The 17,434-nt window shown below is 39.8% G+C and overlaps 1 pseudogene; it reads left to right on the top strand.

Moving 5' to 3' along the window:
• The first annotated feature begins 15,535 nt into the window (after nt 1–15,535).
• LOC118842073 lies at nt 15,536–16,217 on the top strand (annotated as a pseudogene).
• The last annotated feature ends 1,217 nt before the right edge of the window (nt 16,218–17,434 follow it).

Below are 17,434 nucleotides of genomic sequence, written 5' to 3'. Positions count from 1 at the left end.
TTGCTTTTGTCCTTCATTTTCAAAGAGGACCAATGGCATCATGGGTATGTCTTGACCCCTGGGTGAAATGGATTTAAGTGAAGCAGGGCTGCACAAAGTCATCAGCCTCCCTCTCTCTTCTGGAGTCATCGAAGTCCAGTGGTAATACAGAAGTCAAGACAACTGGTGATGGCCCAGAATGCAGTGGGTGACCTTGTCACCTTCTATGTCTAACCAAGCTCTAAGCGCCACCTTCATGACCATTGGAATAAATTGTTCTCATCTGCTTATTCTGCCAGGGGAAGTCTTCACATGCTTGAGGTAGACATCCCCCTAACTCACCAATAGTTTGAGGCCTGTTGATTACCCTCAGCCTGGTTTGGTGAGTCTGCCAAGATGGTTTACTGGGTGTGGCTGCTGCCCGTGCTACAGCTTTTTGGAGCCACAGGTGAGAGTTGAGTGCCAGGTGGACATGAGAGTTGGATGAGCAGCCCAGAAAAGGGCTCGGCCAGCCCTCACACCAGACCTGTTAGTCGTCCTTGAACACCCCATTCATCCCTAATCAAGGGGCTATTTTGATTATTTCAGGGAGGCAGATTTCAGCTCAATATAAAGAAGAAACCAGGCATTGGGATCCCACCTTGAGAGGCAGCAAGGCACAGTGAATACGGAGAGCCATCTTCAGTTAGAAAGACCTGGGTTCAAGTCCCAAGACTTGACATCTTGGCTCTACAAGCCTGAGCAAGTCATATAACTTCTCTCAGCGTTCTAGGCAACTCTCTAAAGAGACTATAAGTTGCAGAGAACGTTCAATCCTGTATTGGTAGAGGGAGTTCTCTCTATCAATGAAATCATAGGTCCAGGTCCTGTTCCTAAAAAGAACTTTCTAGCCACTAGAACTGCCTCGTGAGGTTGTAAGTTGCCAATTCTTGGAATTGTCCAAACCAATACTAGATGACATCTCTGTTGCATTTGATACCTTGGGAAACCCTCCCTCCCTTCTCCCATTCCTTTTTAAGATAATTGCTTCCTAACCTCAAAAGAATACTGTCCTAGCTCTCTTCCTACTAATGGCTCCTGTTTCATTTTCTTCTCTGTCTCCTTTTCTTCCCCATGAAGGCTCTTGATCCGTCCCTGAAGCCCCTGATTATCTCCTGTCAAGGATGCTATAGAGAAATTCCCACATGGGTCAAAGACTATATGGCTTAAACTAGATGGCCTCTAGGATCCCTTCTAATTCTAGAATTTAAGGATTTGATATGTGGGAGCTGGATTCAGTTTTTGCACTAAGCATGGTTCTAAACCCTGACCTATGGATTCTTAGCCCACAAGTGCCTGACCTGTTTCAGGAAGTGAAAACTCTAAATTTGGCCTTGTCAAAGTCAGATATAGAAGGTTCAGTAAAGCTAGAATGTTGTTGAAGAGATTGGTAAGGGACTGGGGGTAGGGACATGGGCCTAAAGAGAGAGGAGCTTGAGGGACTCCTGGCTTGCTTTCTGTAGGGCTCTTGGAGAGCCTAAAAACAAAAGGCACTTCCATTGAGTATCTTCAGGAAGTCAGAATAAGAATCAGGCCAAGAAAGTTGAATGGGACCTTTTTGAAGTTCATGAAGATAGCTCTTGGAGACATAAGCAGATAAGCTAGGATTATCCATCTGTGACTGGACACCTGTTTGTCTCCATGCTGGACATCCATTCTCTGCTTAATTGATGCTTTAAGACCCATTGCTGGAATCTGCAGTCATGGCTACTCCAAATAAAGATCACACTGGGGGCTTAGAGCTAAAGGCCAAGGCCACTGTGACCTTCAGTGCTGACTTTGTCACCTTACTAGATAGGACCCAAAAGTTCCAGAAAAAGGACTATAACAGCTAGAAGCCACCAGAAGGGACCCCCTCTGATGGACTTCACAACCTTTCGACTATTCTTCCTCCTCCTTTTCCTAATCCTTGAGAGGGATCCAAAGTGGCAGAGTCATATTTTTGGCCCAGATGGTTGGACTCTACTTTACCACTCTCTTATGGTCATAAAGCCCTCAAGTTTTGAGGGATTCTTTTCATATTTTTACTTTTGCTCTCCCAACCCTTCTCTTCTCCCAGTAAGGTCTTATCTTCTGTTGCTGAACCTATGCATTCAGATCTCTGAGATGGTGAGCTCAGTCATCAGCACAGCCTCCAGATGGGACCAAAGACAACAAGAGGTCTAAGAGATTGCATCAAGGCTGCCTAACTCAGTTCTTTTGCTTTGTCCATCAGGGTCCAGAGCTGCAGCCAAAAAGCTGAGCCTGGGGCACCCATCTTTTCCCTCTAATCCTCCCATGTCTCTCTCCATCTCTGCAGATGGTTCCAAACTTTGACCCCTCTGTTGAAAAGTCTCCCTGTGCTGCCCCTGGTGGTAAAGAATGCAGGAATCTTTGGAAGAGGGGTCTGTGCTAAGGGAGGGAGGGATCCTCCAATTCTCTTTGGGAAAAAGTAAGATTGTGATTCCTTTCATGAGTTTGCAGTATTTTAAAATGAGAAGTAGTTGCCTTTTAAAATGGGAATTAGAAGGAACTCTGGATTTGGAGTTAGAAGATCCTGGATTAAGTCTCAGGTCTGACATTCATTCACTTTGTCACCTTTGGGCCAATCGCTTCTTCCTGATTCCAGGCCCAACATTCTATCCGCTGAGCCATCTAGCTGCCCCAGAAAATTAATTACTCTGTTCCTATCAGGTTTGGCTCTTCATCTGGGCCTATTCCATGCACCTTGATTGTTGTTATTCCTAACTCCTAGCTCTCTGCCACAGCCATCCAGCTGGCAACTCCTCAACTATCCTCTGCTGCCCTCAGATGGCCAGACAGGGTGTGAGTAGGTTGAAGAACTGAATGGTTAGGGAGTTTTATGGAGAGTCAATATGTATGTTGAAGTCCCTTAGTATGAGGGCAAGAGGTAGAGAGGAGAGAAAAATTGTGAGCCCATGTACCAGACTCATTGAGAAAGCAAGGGGGTGGCCTAGGGTTCTGTAGATGATAGCTACAAGATTTTAATTGGGTGGTAGGTATGAAAAGCATGACCCTCAAAGGAGTAAAGTTTACTTAGTGATGGAAGAAAGGGGAGAACCTGGAAGTAGCGACGGACAGCAAGGAGTAATCCAACTTCTTCCCAGTGAGCTGAGGGGAATGAATGAAGGTGCTGCTAATAATTAAAAGGGTGGTTAGGGAGGCTGTCTCATTGGGGGAAGCCAGGTTTCAGTGGTCTCTAGTAAATGGGAAGAACAAGAAGAAAAGATTTAAGATTAAGGGAAGTTTGTTGCCTATGGAACAGATATTTCAGAGGGCACAGTAGAAAGGGTGGGTGTGTTTGGTTGGAACATTGGGGTGAGAAGGTTGAGGGGAATGAGAAATGGGATTCAGAACCCTAGTAGGGTTTAGAAGGTGTGACCAGGTGTGAAAATGTTCATCATAGATCAGAAGGCACCATTCCTCTTCCCAAAAGACACTGGAGAGGTTATTCTACCCTAACTGCTAGGAGTCCATCACTAGCACCCTAGTAACATTTAACCATTAACGTTGATTTGCTTTTACAAAGGGATTTTTTTCTTTAAAGATATAGAAAGTATATAAACATTTTTCCCAATATCTCCAGGATATACTCCCCCCTATATCACCTCTGTCTCTCAGGGGAAGTTCATGAAAACTTAGTCCCTACATAGCATTGGTCCCACTACATTCATGTCCAAAACTGGCATTCTTGTTATATGAGTCTTTCCACTGGGCTAGGATGGATCCTGAAGATCATTCCCAAAGGTCATTTAGGAAATTATGCTTGGCTGGCTGCAATATCTGGTCTGGACTCTGACTCCTGGATTCCTGTGATAGAAAAGACCAGATGAAAAAAATGAAGGAGATCTCATTTCACAGGGGCCATGTAACCTCAGAGAGAGAGGATCTCACTAAAAGTTGTCACACCAGAGTGGTATGAGTCAAAGAGACAGCTGAAACTGACTCAGGCTTTTTTGAAGACTGACTGTACAGCCACTTGTAAAAGGCTTTTCCCAGCCACGTGGCCAGCCAACCAGAACCAGTTATAGACTCTCACACATATTATGTCAAAGTATACACATTACACAGGCATGTCCATGCACGCTCCACAGTCTCTCCAAACACTTCCTTTACATGAAGTCATTGCTATCCCAGAAGTAGCTCCCTAGCATCCTCCACGTGGAGAGATTCCATCTGAGTAAGCAGATGAGATTGGTACATGTGTTATACCCTCATTGCATCACCATGGTAGTTCATCAGTCAACAAGCATTTATTAAGCATTTACTATGTGCCAGTCATTCTGCTGAGTTCCAAAAGATAGAAAAAAAGGCTAAAATAGTGTCTATCTTTAAGAAGTTCACATTTGAATGGGGAAAACAACATGTACACCATTATGCCCATAAAAGGCATTAGTAAGTCCTAGGGGTGGACTAGGAAAGACCTCTATAGAAGATAAGATTTGAACTGAGTCTAGAAGGAAACCAGGAAAGCCTGGAGGTGGAAACAAGGGAAGAGAGTATTCTGGATTCCAACATGGGGATAGCCAATGGGAAGGTACAGACTTGGGAAATGGAGTGGCCTGATTGAGGAATAGCTAAATTGTAGAGACCATGGAGGGGAGCAAAATGTAAGAAGATTGGAAAGATATTAAGTGTATGGACTGTGAAGGGCTTTAAATGCCAAACCAAAGACCTCATATTAGTTCTATAAGTAATATGGAGCCTCTAGAGTTTATTGACTAGAGGGGTTAAGTTAAGGCCTCAGTTAAGGAAAATCACTTTGACAGCTGAATGAAGGATGGATTGGGATGGGGAGAGACTCAAAGTAGAGAGACCAACCAGAAAACTGTGTATCATAATAGTCCAGGTATAAGGTGATGAGAGCCTGCACCAGCGTGGCAGCTGTGTGAGAAGAGGGCATATAAAAAAGATATTGTGAAGGTAGAAATGGCAAGATTTGGTAATAGATATGTGCACTGAGTGTGAGTGAGACAGGAGTCCAGAATGACACTGTGGTTGTAAACTTGAGTGACATGGAGGATGACAGTATCTTCAAGAGTGATAGAAAAGTTCAAAAGTAAGGACGGCTTAGGAGGAAAGATAATGATATAAAAGTTCTGTTTTGTACGAGGACCAGATGGATTTACAATTGAATTCTATCAAACATTTAAAGATCAACTAATTCTAATAGAAAATAAATTATTTGGAATAATAGGTAAAGAAGGGATCCTACCAAATTATGAAATAAATATGATATTGATACCTAAACTAGAAAGAGTAAAAATAGAAAAAGAAAATTATAGGCCAGTTTCATTAATTAACATGAATGCACAAATCCTAAATAAAATCCTAGCTAAGAGATTACAATAATATATTACAAAGATTATACATTATAATCAAATGGGATTTATACCAGGAATGCATAATATAATGAAACATAATACATAACAATTGATTACATCAAAAAGAAGTTTTAAAATCATATATTTATATCAAGAGATAGAAAAAGGTTTTGATAAAGCTTGTTACTCATTTTTATTAAAAAACACTTGAGGCTTGAGAGCCAAGATGGTGTCTGGAAAGCAAGGACTTGCTTAAGCTCTCCTCCAGGTCCCTCCAAATACCTATAAAGATAGCTCTGAACAAATTCTAGAGCTGCAGAACCCACAAAATAGCACAGGGAAACAGGGTTGCAGCCCAGGACAGCCTGGATGGTCGCTGGAAAGGGTCTATCACACAGAGCTGGGAGCAGAGCAGAGCCCAGCATGGGCCACACCAGGACCAACCAGACCAGGAGCCGGGTGGAAGAGGCCATAGGACCCTGAATCATTGAGCTGTGGCAGTTACCAGACTTCTCAACCCACAAACACTGAAGACAACAGAGCAGGTTAGTGGGAAAAACTGTTGGGACAGAGTGAAAGGAGTTTGTGGTGGGCCACTGCCCCAGGGGCAGTGGAGGTGGTGCAGCTCTGAGGCTACTTCCAGAGCTACAGCTGCAGTTGCTTTCGGCCCCAGGCCCACCTGATGGGAGAAATTAAGTGGTGGATTAGAGTGGGAGTGAAAAGCCTGCTTTGCCCTACCTGGATCCTGGTTGGTCCACAATCCTGGTTGGTGGTTCTTGGGGGAGGAGTGCTGATGTGGCAGAGCTTGCTGTGTAGAAGTAGCTCTGAAAATAGCAGCACAGCCCCTCAAGCTTGGGACAAAGTACTCTCTACAAGCAGCCATAACCCAACAAAAACCTCAAGGGCCAAGTAGTTGGCTGGGAGCATAAACAGGCAGTGGAAATGGTCCCAGATTCAGACTCAGACTTTGGAATCTTTCTTTGGTGATAAAGAAGACCAAAACCTACAGCCAGCAAAAGTCAACAAAGTCAAAGAGCCTACATCAAAAGCCTCCAAAAAAAATATGAATTGGTCCCAGGCCATGGAAGAGCTCAAAAAGGATTTGGAAAAGCAAATTAGAGAAGTAGAGGAAAAATTGGGAAGAGAAATGAGAGTGATGCGAGAAAACCATGAGAAACAAGTCAATGACTTGCTAAAGGAGACCCAAAAAAATACTGAAGAAAATAACACCTTAAAAAATAGACTAACTCAAATGGCAAAAGAGCTCCAAAAAGCCAAAGAGGAGAAGAATGCCTTGAAAGGCAGAATTAGCCAAATGGAAAAGGAGGTCCAAAAGACCACAGAAGAAAATACTACTTTAAAAATTAGACCGGAGCAAGTGGAAACTAGTGACTTTATGAGAAATCAAGATATTATAAAACAAAACAAAAGGAATGAAAAAATGGAAGACAATGTGAAATATCTCACTGTAAAAACCACTGACCTGGAAAATAGATCCAGGAGAGAGAATTTAAAAATTATTGGACTACCTGAAAGCCATGATCAAAAAAAAAAGCCTAGATATCATCTTTCAAGAAATTATCAAGGAAAACTGCCCTGATATTCTAGAAGCAGAGGGTAAAATGGAAATTGAAAGAATCCATGGATCGCCTCCTGAAAAAGATCCCCAAAAGAAAACTCCTAGGAATATTGCCACCAAATTCCAGAGCTCCCAGATCAAGGAGAAAATACTGCAAGCAGCCAGAAAGAAACAATTTGAGTATTATGGAAGCACAATCAGGATAACACTAGATCTAGCAGCTTCTACATTAAGGGATTGAAGGGCTTGGAATATGATATTCCAGAGGTCAGTGGAGCTAGGATTAAAACCAAGAATCACCTACCCAGCAAAACTGAGTATCATGCTCCAAGGCAAAATATGTACTTTCAATAAAGTAGAGGATTTTCAAGCTTTCTCAGTGAAAAGACCAGAGCTGAATAGAAAATTTGACTTTCAAACACAAGAATCAAAAGAAGCATGAAAAGATAAACAAGAAAGAGAAATCATAAGGGACTTACTGAAGTGGAACTGTTTTGCTTACATTCCTACATGGAAAGATGATGTGTATAATTCATGAGACCTTTCTCAGTAGTGGGGTAGTTGAAAGGAATATACATATGCATAGACAGAGGGCACAGGGTGAGTTGAATATGAAGGGATGATATCTAAAAAAATAAAATCAAATTAAGGGATGAGAGAGGAATATATTGAGAGAGGGAGAAAGGGAGAGATAGAATGGTGTAAATTATCTCACATAAAAGTGGCAAGAAATAGCAGTTCATTTGAAGGGAAGAGGGGGCAAGTGTGGGGGAATGAGTGAATCTTGTTCTCATTGGATTTGACTTGAGGAGGGAATAACATACACACTCAATTGGGTATCTTACCCCACAGGAAAGAAGGTGAAGGGGATAAAAAGGTGGGGATGATAGAAGGGAGGGCAGATGGAGGAGGAGGTAATCAAAAGCAAACACTTTTGAAAACGGACAGGGTCAAGGGAGAAAATTGAATAAAGGGGGACTGGATAGGAGGGAGCAAAATATAATTAGTCTTTCACAACATGAGTATTGTAGAAGGGTTTTGCATAATGATACACGTGTGGCCTATGTTGAATTGCTTGCTTTCTTAGGGAAGGTGGGTGGGGAGGGAAGAGGGAGAGAATTTGGAACTCAAAGTTTTAAAAGCAGATGTTCAAAAAAAAAAGTTGTTTTTTGCATGCAGCTGGGTAATAAGATATACAGGCAATGGGGCCTAGAAATCTATCTTGCCCTACAAGAAAGTAAGGGAAAAGGGGATGGGGGGGAGTGGGGTGACAAAAGGGAGGGCTGATTGGGGAATGGGGTAATCAGAATATATGCAACCTTGGAGTGGGGGGGAGGGTAGAAATGGGGAGAAAATTTGTAATTCAAACTCTTGTGGAAATCAATGCTGAAAACGAAAAACATTAAATAAATGATAAAATATTTTTTAAAAACACTTGAAAATATTGGTATAAATGGATTTTTCCTTAAATTGATAAAAAACCATTTTTCTAGAACCTTCGACAAGCCTTATTTGTAATGGGGCTCTTTCCAGTAAGATCAGGTGCGAAACCAAAGATGCCCACTGTCACAAATATTATTCAATATTGCACTGGAAATCATAGCAATAAGAGAAGAAAAAGAAAGAGAACGAATCAGAATAGGGAATGAGATAACAAAATTATCTCTTTTTGCAGGTGATATGATGATACACTTGGAAAATCCCAAAGACTTAACTAAAAAGTTAGTTGAAGTAATAATTTTAGCAAAGTAGCAGGATATAAAGTAAGTCCATGTAAATCATTAGCATTCCTATCTGTCACAAAACTGTGAGAACAGATAGTATTTAAATTTAAAATAACTCTAGATAGCATAAAATGTAAAATAACTCTAGACAGTATAAAATACCTGGCATTATACTTGCCAAAACAAACCCAGGAGCCATATAAACAAAATTATAAAAAAAATAACTTTTTATACAGATAAAGTTGTATTTAAATAATTGGAGACATATTAATTGTTCATGGATAGGCAGGGCCAATATAATAAAAATGGCAATTTTACTCAAACTAATTTATATATTCAGTGCTATCTCAATTAAAGTACCAATTATTTTTACTGAATTAGAAAAAATAATAACAAGATTCATTTGGAAAAACTAATGAAAAATATGTAGAGGAAGGATGTTTAGTAGTACCAGATCTTAAACTGTATTATAAGGGAGTAATTATCAAAACTGTCTTTTGTTGACTAAGAAATAGAAAGGTAGATCAATAGAATAGAATAGTCATATAAATTACAGCAGCAAATAAACATAATTACCTTATATTTGACAAGTATAAAAACTTAAGACTTTGGAATAAGAATTCATTATTTGGTAAAAATCATTGGGAAAACTGGAAACCAGTATGGCAGAAATTGGGCATAGACCTATTATCTTGCATCATTTACCAAGAGACGGTCAAAACGGATATATGACCTAGATATAAAGAAAGATTTTACAAGAAAATTAGAACATAGGACATATCACTTATCAGACTTATGGATAGGTGAACAATTTATGAATAAACAAGAAATAGAGAGTAAATTTAGGTATAAAATGGATAATTTTGATTACACTAAATTAAAAGGTTTTTGTATAAATAAAACAAGTGTAGCCAAGATCAGAAGGAAAATAGAAAATTGAGGGAAATTTTTTATAATTTATCAGATAAAGATCTCATATCTAAAATATAAAAAGAATTTTGTCAAATCCATAAGAATATGAGCTATTCCCCAACTGTTAAATGATCAAAGGATATGAACAATCAGTTTGATGAAGAAATCAAAACAGTTTATAATCATACGAAAAATACTCTAAATCATTATTGATTAGAGAAAAGCAAATTGAAACAACCTTGAGATATCATTTTACACCTACCAGATTGGCTAAAACGATAGAAGGGGAAAATGACAGTTGGAAGGGATTTGGAAAAACTGGGACACTAAATCATTGTTGATGGAATTGTGAACTGATCTAACCATTTTGGAGAGCAATCCAGAATTAAACCCAAAGAGTTATTGAACTACCTATAGCCTTTGACCCAGCAATACCACACTTAGTCTATTTCTGAAGTTAATTAGGGAAAAAGGAAAATAACTTTCATGTTCTAAAATATTTGTAGCAGCTCTCTTGTGGTGGCAAAGAACTGGAGATTGTAAGGATGCCCATCAATTGGGGAATGGGTGAACAAGTTGTGGTGTATGATTGTAATGGAATATTCCTGTGCTATAAGAAATGATGAGCTCAATTTTAGAAAAACACGGAAAGAACTGATAAATAAACACACACACACACACACACACACACACATACACCTATTTGTGTCTAGTGGTAACCATCTCTAGGGAAGGAAGAAAAAAATTATATAATAATTTTGTATGTTTGAAAGGAATAGCAAGTTGTGCACAGTAGATTTGCAGCTTCATGCACAATCATCTTTTTTTATTGTACTATGTTATGGAGATGCTTGTTTTGTTCCATAAATTAAAAAAAAGTTCTGTTTTGGACATGCTGAGTTAGAGAAGTTGACAGGACATCTGATTTGAGATGATGCAGGACCATAGATCAGGAGAGAAATTAGTGCTGGATGTCAAAGATCTGGGAATCATCTGCATGAACATGATAACCCTGCCCATGGAAACTGATGAAAGTTCTAAGTGAGATAGTATACATGAAAAAGAGAAAAGGGCCTATGATAAGGCCTGTGGGGGACATCCTGTCCACTGGATGAGCAAAATCAGCAAAGGAGACAAAGGAGGAGCAGTCAGACAGGTAAGAGTAAGCAGTTTCACAAAAATCTAGAGATGGGAGACTATCTAGGAGAAAGTAATCAAGAGTGTCAGATACTGCAAAGAGCTAAAAAAAAAAAAAGGATAAGGATTGAAAAAAGTCCTAATGAGTTTGCAGCTAAGAAATCACTGGTGACTTTGGAGAGAATAGATGAATGTTGAGGTTTCAAGTCTGACTGTAGAGGGTTTTAGAAGCTCAGTAAGAGTATAGGAAGCAAAAGCAACTAGGATCAATGGCTTTCTCAAGATTATCTGAAGAGGGAAGGAGACATAGGAAAACAGCCAGCAGGGATAAAAAGATCAAGTGAGGGCCTTTTAAGGAATGGAGAGTAATGGGCATGGCTGTAGGTTTCAGGGAAAGAGTGAATAAATAGGGAGAGACTGAAGATGAGAGAGTGGCATGAAAGTGGGGGCAATCTCCCAGAGAAGATGAGAGGGGTGGGATCTAGAATGCATGTAGAGAGGCTAGCTTTGGCAAAGAGAAAGTCTGCTTCATCTGAGACCAAAGTGAGGGAGATAGTAAAAGAAGATATGAGTGCTGTACAAGGAAGTAAGGAGAGAGAGTTGTCAGTGAATAGCCTCACTGTTTTTGGTAAAGTGTGCACACCATGTGGTTCTGAGCTAAGAAGGTGTAGGGAAGGCTGAGGGGATGCTATTGAGGAGAGATAAGAAGGTTCTAAATAGCCACTGTGGAGAGTGAGATAGTGAATTGATTAGAGCTGAGTAGAGTAGTTGCCTTGCTGCAGTGAGGGCCCAGTTGAGATTAGATAACATGCATTTGTAGTGGACCAAATCTGCATGGTTTTGTAATTTCCTTCAGATCTGTTTGGCAGCATGTGAATAAATGCAAAGGAGGCATTTGGTTGGAGTAATCCAGGGATGGAATTTAGCAAGGAATGAATTATTAATATTTTCTCCATCACTTTCTAAAGTCAAGATAATTAACAGAACAATAGATATGTGTTATTCCCTTTTAAGGAATCCTGGCTTCTGGTAGCCTACCTCTGATGACAAACTGAAGGCATATTCTTTATTCTTCTGAACTGCTATCTTTGCATTTGAAGGTATTGGCATGATAATGTTTGACTTGGGTGTCTTTCTACAGAGGAGCCAAGAGTTCTGAAACTCAGGGAATTTTAGAGGGCAAGGAAGGGAAGGGAATAAATACATAAATTACATAGATTACATAAATAAAAATCAAATCATAGAGTCAAATTCTTTAAGAGAATAAGTTTGATAAGCATCAGCTAATTTTAGTTTTTAAAAAAGAGGAGAAAGCCAAATTACAAAAAAAAAATTAGAAGTCATAATGAAAGGAGAGAAGTAGTTATTTAAAGCGATTATACACAGTAATATGATAGACTATGATCTTGGCAACAGATTCTGTCAGTTTTCCAAGGACCAACCTTGATAAGTGCAAAGAAGCTTATCACTAGTAGAATGATCAGGTAGTAGTGAGTTCTTTGGTGATATCAACCTCTGAGACAAAAGCATGGCATGACCCTCAGTCCTGGGTGGTACACTTCTGTTTCTTCAGTGACATTGGCAGAGTGTTTAGAAAGGGGATGGGTATTCTAAATTTGTGTTACTTCTCCAGTGATGCATGGATATATCACTGGAGAAACTGAATTGTATCTATCTTTAGATAAATGAAAGCGGAAGAAAAATGTTCTAGCTAGATGAAAGCATGACTCACTTGCCTTAGAAAGGCAAATAAAGAAATGTCAACCTTGGTTTTTACCATATATCCAAAGTCAACAAAACATTATTTCTCGGGACACTGGGTCATCATATATTGCAATGCTTATGATAATCATGAATATAATTGAAGCTTATGCATCAACATCTATTACAGGGAATTAAGAGGAAGACATAGGGGAGGTTGGCAAAAATATATTAGAAAACAAGGTTTAGGAGTAAGAAACAAGAGAAGTGCCGGATGCTGGGTTAAAAGGTGCCTTTGGTGACCACTGCAACCATCCTTGGCTTCTCTCCCTCTGGGCAAAATCAAACTGATCAGGCTGTCACACCCTCAGTCACTTGTTTAGCCTGAGGTGTGGGAGGTAATATACTGTTTGGCCACCAGATGGTGCTCCAGCAACCTGCAAATAGCCTATTCTTGAACATGTCCCTGGAGAAATTGTGACAAAGAGGATTTATGAAACTATACCCTAAAGAAAAAAGTAGAGAAAAAAATTAAATTGTATTTTAACAGAAAGGACTGGTTGTGTGGGAGTATTTATGAACCAGCAATATGTGCAGTTAGACAATGACTCATTAGGGCAAAGATTACAATCAATACTAAATTAGAAGAAAGAATAAAAATATGAAAAGATTTGGTATATAATTGAAGCAACTTAAAGCTGATCTATTCAAGTAAGCTATTGACCTTGAATATTTGAAATTAGATTAAAATTCAGACATCAACACAGATTTTCCCTATTTCCTAAGGAAGTTTAACCAATGTAAGTTAATCACCACAATAAAAGCAAAAGAGCCTGGAAACCAACTCAGTCAACAAACACTTGATCTCCTTTCCAAGCAGAGAGATATCTTAACCAAAGACAACACTAATTTAAAATGTAAATTCATTTTTAAAATGCTATGGAGAAGAATGGTGGAAGATTTTGTTTTGTTTTTTGGAGGGGAGAAGGCAGGGCAATTGGGGTTAAGTGACTTGCCCAAGGTCACACAGCTAGTAAGTGTGTCAAGTGTCTGAGGTCACATTTGAACTCAGGTCCTCCTGACTCCAGGGCCAGTGCTCTACTCACTGTACCACCTAGCTGCCTCATGATGGAAAATTTTGAGCAGTATCACCATAAAAGACCAATGAAGACAAAAACATGACAGAAAATAAAAGAACCAGCTAAGCTAGATCAAACCAGGGGTGTGTAAAGATGAAACTGAAAGGACAACAAGCAGACAAAAAAGATCTTTAAAGATTTCTACAAGAATCTCTTCTCTCCATCAACGAGAGTGAGATGTATTAATCCCTGATATGTTATACAGGGAAGTAGAAATGGCACTAAAGAAACAAAAATGAGCCCTGAAATAAATCAAGTATACACGAAGGAGGTTCATGCTGGAAGCTTGATAATTTTGTGTACATTGGGCCATTCATTCTCCAAACATACAAAAGAGGAGTTACATATCTAAGTTGGACCTTATTATTACCAAAAACAGAGGAGCCAATAAAATATCAACAATTGCCAACCCAAACATCTGCTTTCCCATGTCTACAAAATCCTTGGGAGAATCTACATATGGATCAAAGTCATCCTTGACGAAGATGTGAGAATAAAACACACAGGATTTGACAAGTGATGTTATAAATAGACTGAGTATCTATACTGACAATGATGAGGCACTCCAGATGCTCCTGTTTGTGAATGACATTGTGCTAATTGTATGAAGCCCTGGAGCGTTCAGATCCTCCTAAATAAGACCCATCATCACTTTACAGAGGTCTAACTGCACAAGAAAAACCAAGTGGTTTAAAAATGCCTGTTGTTGGGGGTGGAGCCAAGATGGTGGAGTGAAAATAGGGACTCACTTGAGCTCTCCCCCAAATTCCTCCAAAGACCTGTAAAAAAATGACTCTAAACAAATTCTAGAGCTACAGCACCCATGAAATGACAGAATGAAACAAGTCTCCAGCCCAACATGGCCTGGATGGTTGCTGGGAAGGGTCTATTGCACTGTGGTAGGAGTGGAGCACAGCCCAGCTCGGGCCACGCCAGGACAGAGCAGACTGAAGTAGACCTGGCAGAGCAGGCCTCAGGGCACTGAATCACTGGCAGCTGTGGCAGTTTCCAGACTTCTCAGCCCACAACCACCAAAAACAATGGAGCAGGTCAGTGGCAAAACTCTTAGACCTGTGTGAGAGAAGGGCATGGTGCAGTCCCAGACCTGAGGGCAGTGGAAGTGGCTGCAACAGCAGCAGCAGTGGCAGCAGCAGCAGTGGTGGCTGCTTCCAGATCTCCAGGGCCATAGATGGTGGGGGCAATCAAGTGGCTGATCATAGCAGGAGTGCAGGGATCTCTTTGCTGGCACTGAGGCAGGATTCTCTTGCTTTGCCCTGCTTGGATCTGGGTCACAGTCCTGGTCAGCAGTCCTTGGGGGAGGAGGAGCTCTAGTGTAGCAGAGCTCATGGTGGCTGTGGAGAGGGAGTCCTCCTGGTAGTTACACAGCAGAAAAGAGTACTTGCACTCACAAATCAGAGCACAGGCCAGGAGAGGAGTATCATACCACCTCAGAATAGAAGTAGCTCTGAAAACAGTAGCACAAAACCCCTGAAGCTTGGGACAGAGCACTCTCCACTCTGGAGGCAGTCATACCCTGACAAAGAGCTCAAAAGTCAAGTAATTGGCTGGGAAAATGAGCAGACAGTGTAAAAGGACTTAGACTATGGAATCTTACTTTGGTGACAAAGAAGATCAAAACATACAGCCAGGAGAAGTCAACAAAGTTAAAGAGCCTACATCAAAGCCTCTAAGAAAAATATGAATTGGTTTCAGGCCATAGAAGAGCTCAAAAAGGATTTTGAAAATCAAGTAAGAGAAATAGAGGAAAAATTGGAAAGAGAAATATGAGTGATGCAAGAAAATCATGAAAAATGAGTCAACAGCTTGCTAAAGGAGACCCAAAAATACTGAAGAAGACAACACCTTAGAAATAGACTAACCCAAATGGCAAAAGAGATCCAAAAAACCAATGAGGAAAAGAATGTCTTAAAAAACAGAATTAGCTACTCAGTGCAGCTTCCTCCACAGTGGTCAGCTACCACCCCTGACTCCCCAGCAACCATGTCGAAGGGACCCGCAGTTGACACTGATCTTGGCACCACTTACTCTTGTGTGGGAGTCTTCCAACACAGGAAAGTGGAGATCATTGCTAATGACCAAGGAAACAGGACCACCCCAAGCTATGTCACCTTCACTGACACTGAACGTTTAATTAGTGATGCTGCAAAGAATCGAGTTGCAATGAACCCCAACAACACAGTTTTTGATGCCAAACGTTTGATTGGTCGCAGATTTGATGATGCAATTATATAGTCAGACATGAAGCATTGGCCTTTTATTGTGGTAAATGAGTCAGGCCTAAAGTCCAAGTGGAGTAAAAAGGGAAAACCAAAAGTTTCTATCCAGGAGAAGCATCTTCTATGGTCTTGACCAAGATGAAAGAAATTGCTGAAGCTTACCTTGGGAAGACTGTCACAAACACTGTGTCACAGCACCAGCCTATTTCAATGATTCCCAAGGTCAGGCCACCAAAGATGCTGGAACCATTGTTGTTCTCAATGTGCTCTGAATCATCAATGAGCCAACTGCTGCTGCTATTGCTTATGGCTTGGACAAAAAGCTTGGTGATAAGAGAAATGTGTTGATCTTTGACCTTGGAGGTGGTACTTTTGATGTCTCCATTCCTACCATCGAAGATGGCATCTTTGCAGTCCAAAAGATCACTAAAGAAAATAATGCCTAAAAATTAGAATGGAGCAAGTGGAAGCTAGTGACTTTATGAGAAATCAAGAAATTATAAAACAAAATCAAAAAAATGAAAAATGGAAGACAATGTGAAATATCTCATTGGAAAAACCACTGACCTGTAGAAAAGATCCAGGAGAGATAATTTAAAATTAGACTACCTGAAAGCTATGATCAAAAAAAGAGCCTAGACATCATCTTTTGAGAAATTATCAAAGAAATCTTCCCTGATACTCTAGAACCAGAAGGTAAAATAGAAATTGAAAGAATCCGCCATTCACCTCTTGAAAAAGACCCCCCAAAATGCCTATTGTCCAGGTGATTATATCCAATTGGATAGAGAGCTAGTCTACCAGTACATATATCTTGGATAGATACTATGGATAGACAGTAAACTGGGATCAGAATTGAATTAGGAGAGTAGGCCAGATAGTCTTTGAGAAATTGCTGTATTTAAAAATATTTTAAAATTGATATGTCAGAATTTCTTTAAGTATCCCTCCCCTTCCTCCGAGAAAGCCATCCCATATAACAAATAATGTTTTTAGAAGAAAAAATGAAAAAGAAGAGGACAAAATGAGTAATACTGATCAATATGATTCTATCAGTGGACGTGGCATTACAGAAGAAGTAGTACCACCTGCTTTGTTGCTGAACGCTAAGGATCATAGGACTTTTCCATAAGACATACAGTCTTGTACCCTATACATTCTCATATTATTTATTATGTCATAATATTTATTCTTATGGAATATATGTGTGTATATATATATATATACACATATAGTCTTTGTTAGTCCTATTTAGAAGATGACACAAGTCTTTCCTCTTTGGTTTATCTTTTTGTTTGATTCATCCCAAAGAAGGGCATCAAAGTCTCCTTCCATTATTGTATTACTGTCTATGTCTTCTTGTAGTTCAGTGAATTTTTTCTTAATGAATTTAGCTGGTAAGGCATTTGGAGCATATATACTTAATATTGATTTTGTTGTTGTCGATGAGCCCTTTCAGCATAATGTAGTTTTCTTTTTTATCTCTTTTTAAATTATGAATTTTTAATTTTGCTTTGTCTGACAGCATGATTGCAACTCCTGCTTTTGGGGGGGATTAATTTGATATATAGTAAAAATTCTTCCAGCTACTCATTTTGAGTCTGTGTGTGTCTTTTGAAAAATGTGTGTTCCTTTTAAGCAACAAATTATGGGATTTTGTTTT

This window comes from Trichosurus vulpecula, chromosome 3 (assembly GCF_011100635.1).
Source record: "Trichosurus vulpecula isolate mTriVul1 chromosome 3, mTriVul1.pri, whole genome shotgun sequence".
NCBI classification, from domain to species: Eukaryota; Metazoa; Chordata; class Mammalia; order Diprotodontia; family Phalangeridae; genus Trichosurus; species Trichosurus vulpecula.
The sequence above is the reverse complement of the archived record's forward strand: the minus strand, read 5'-3'. Positions and strand labels throughout refer to the sequence as shown.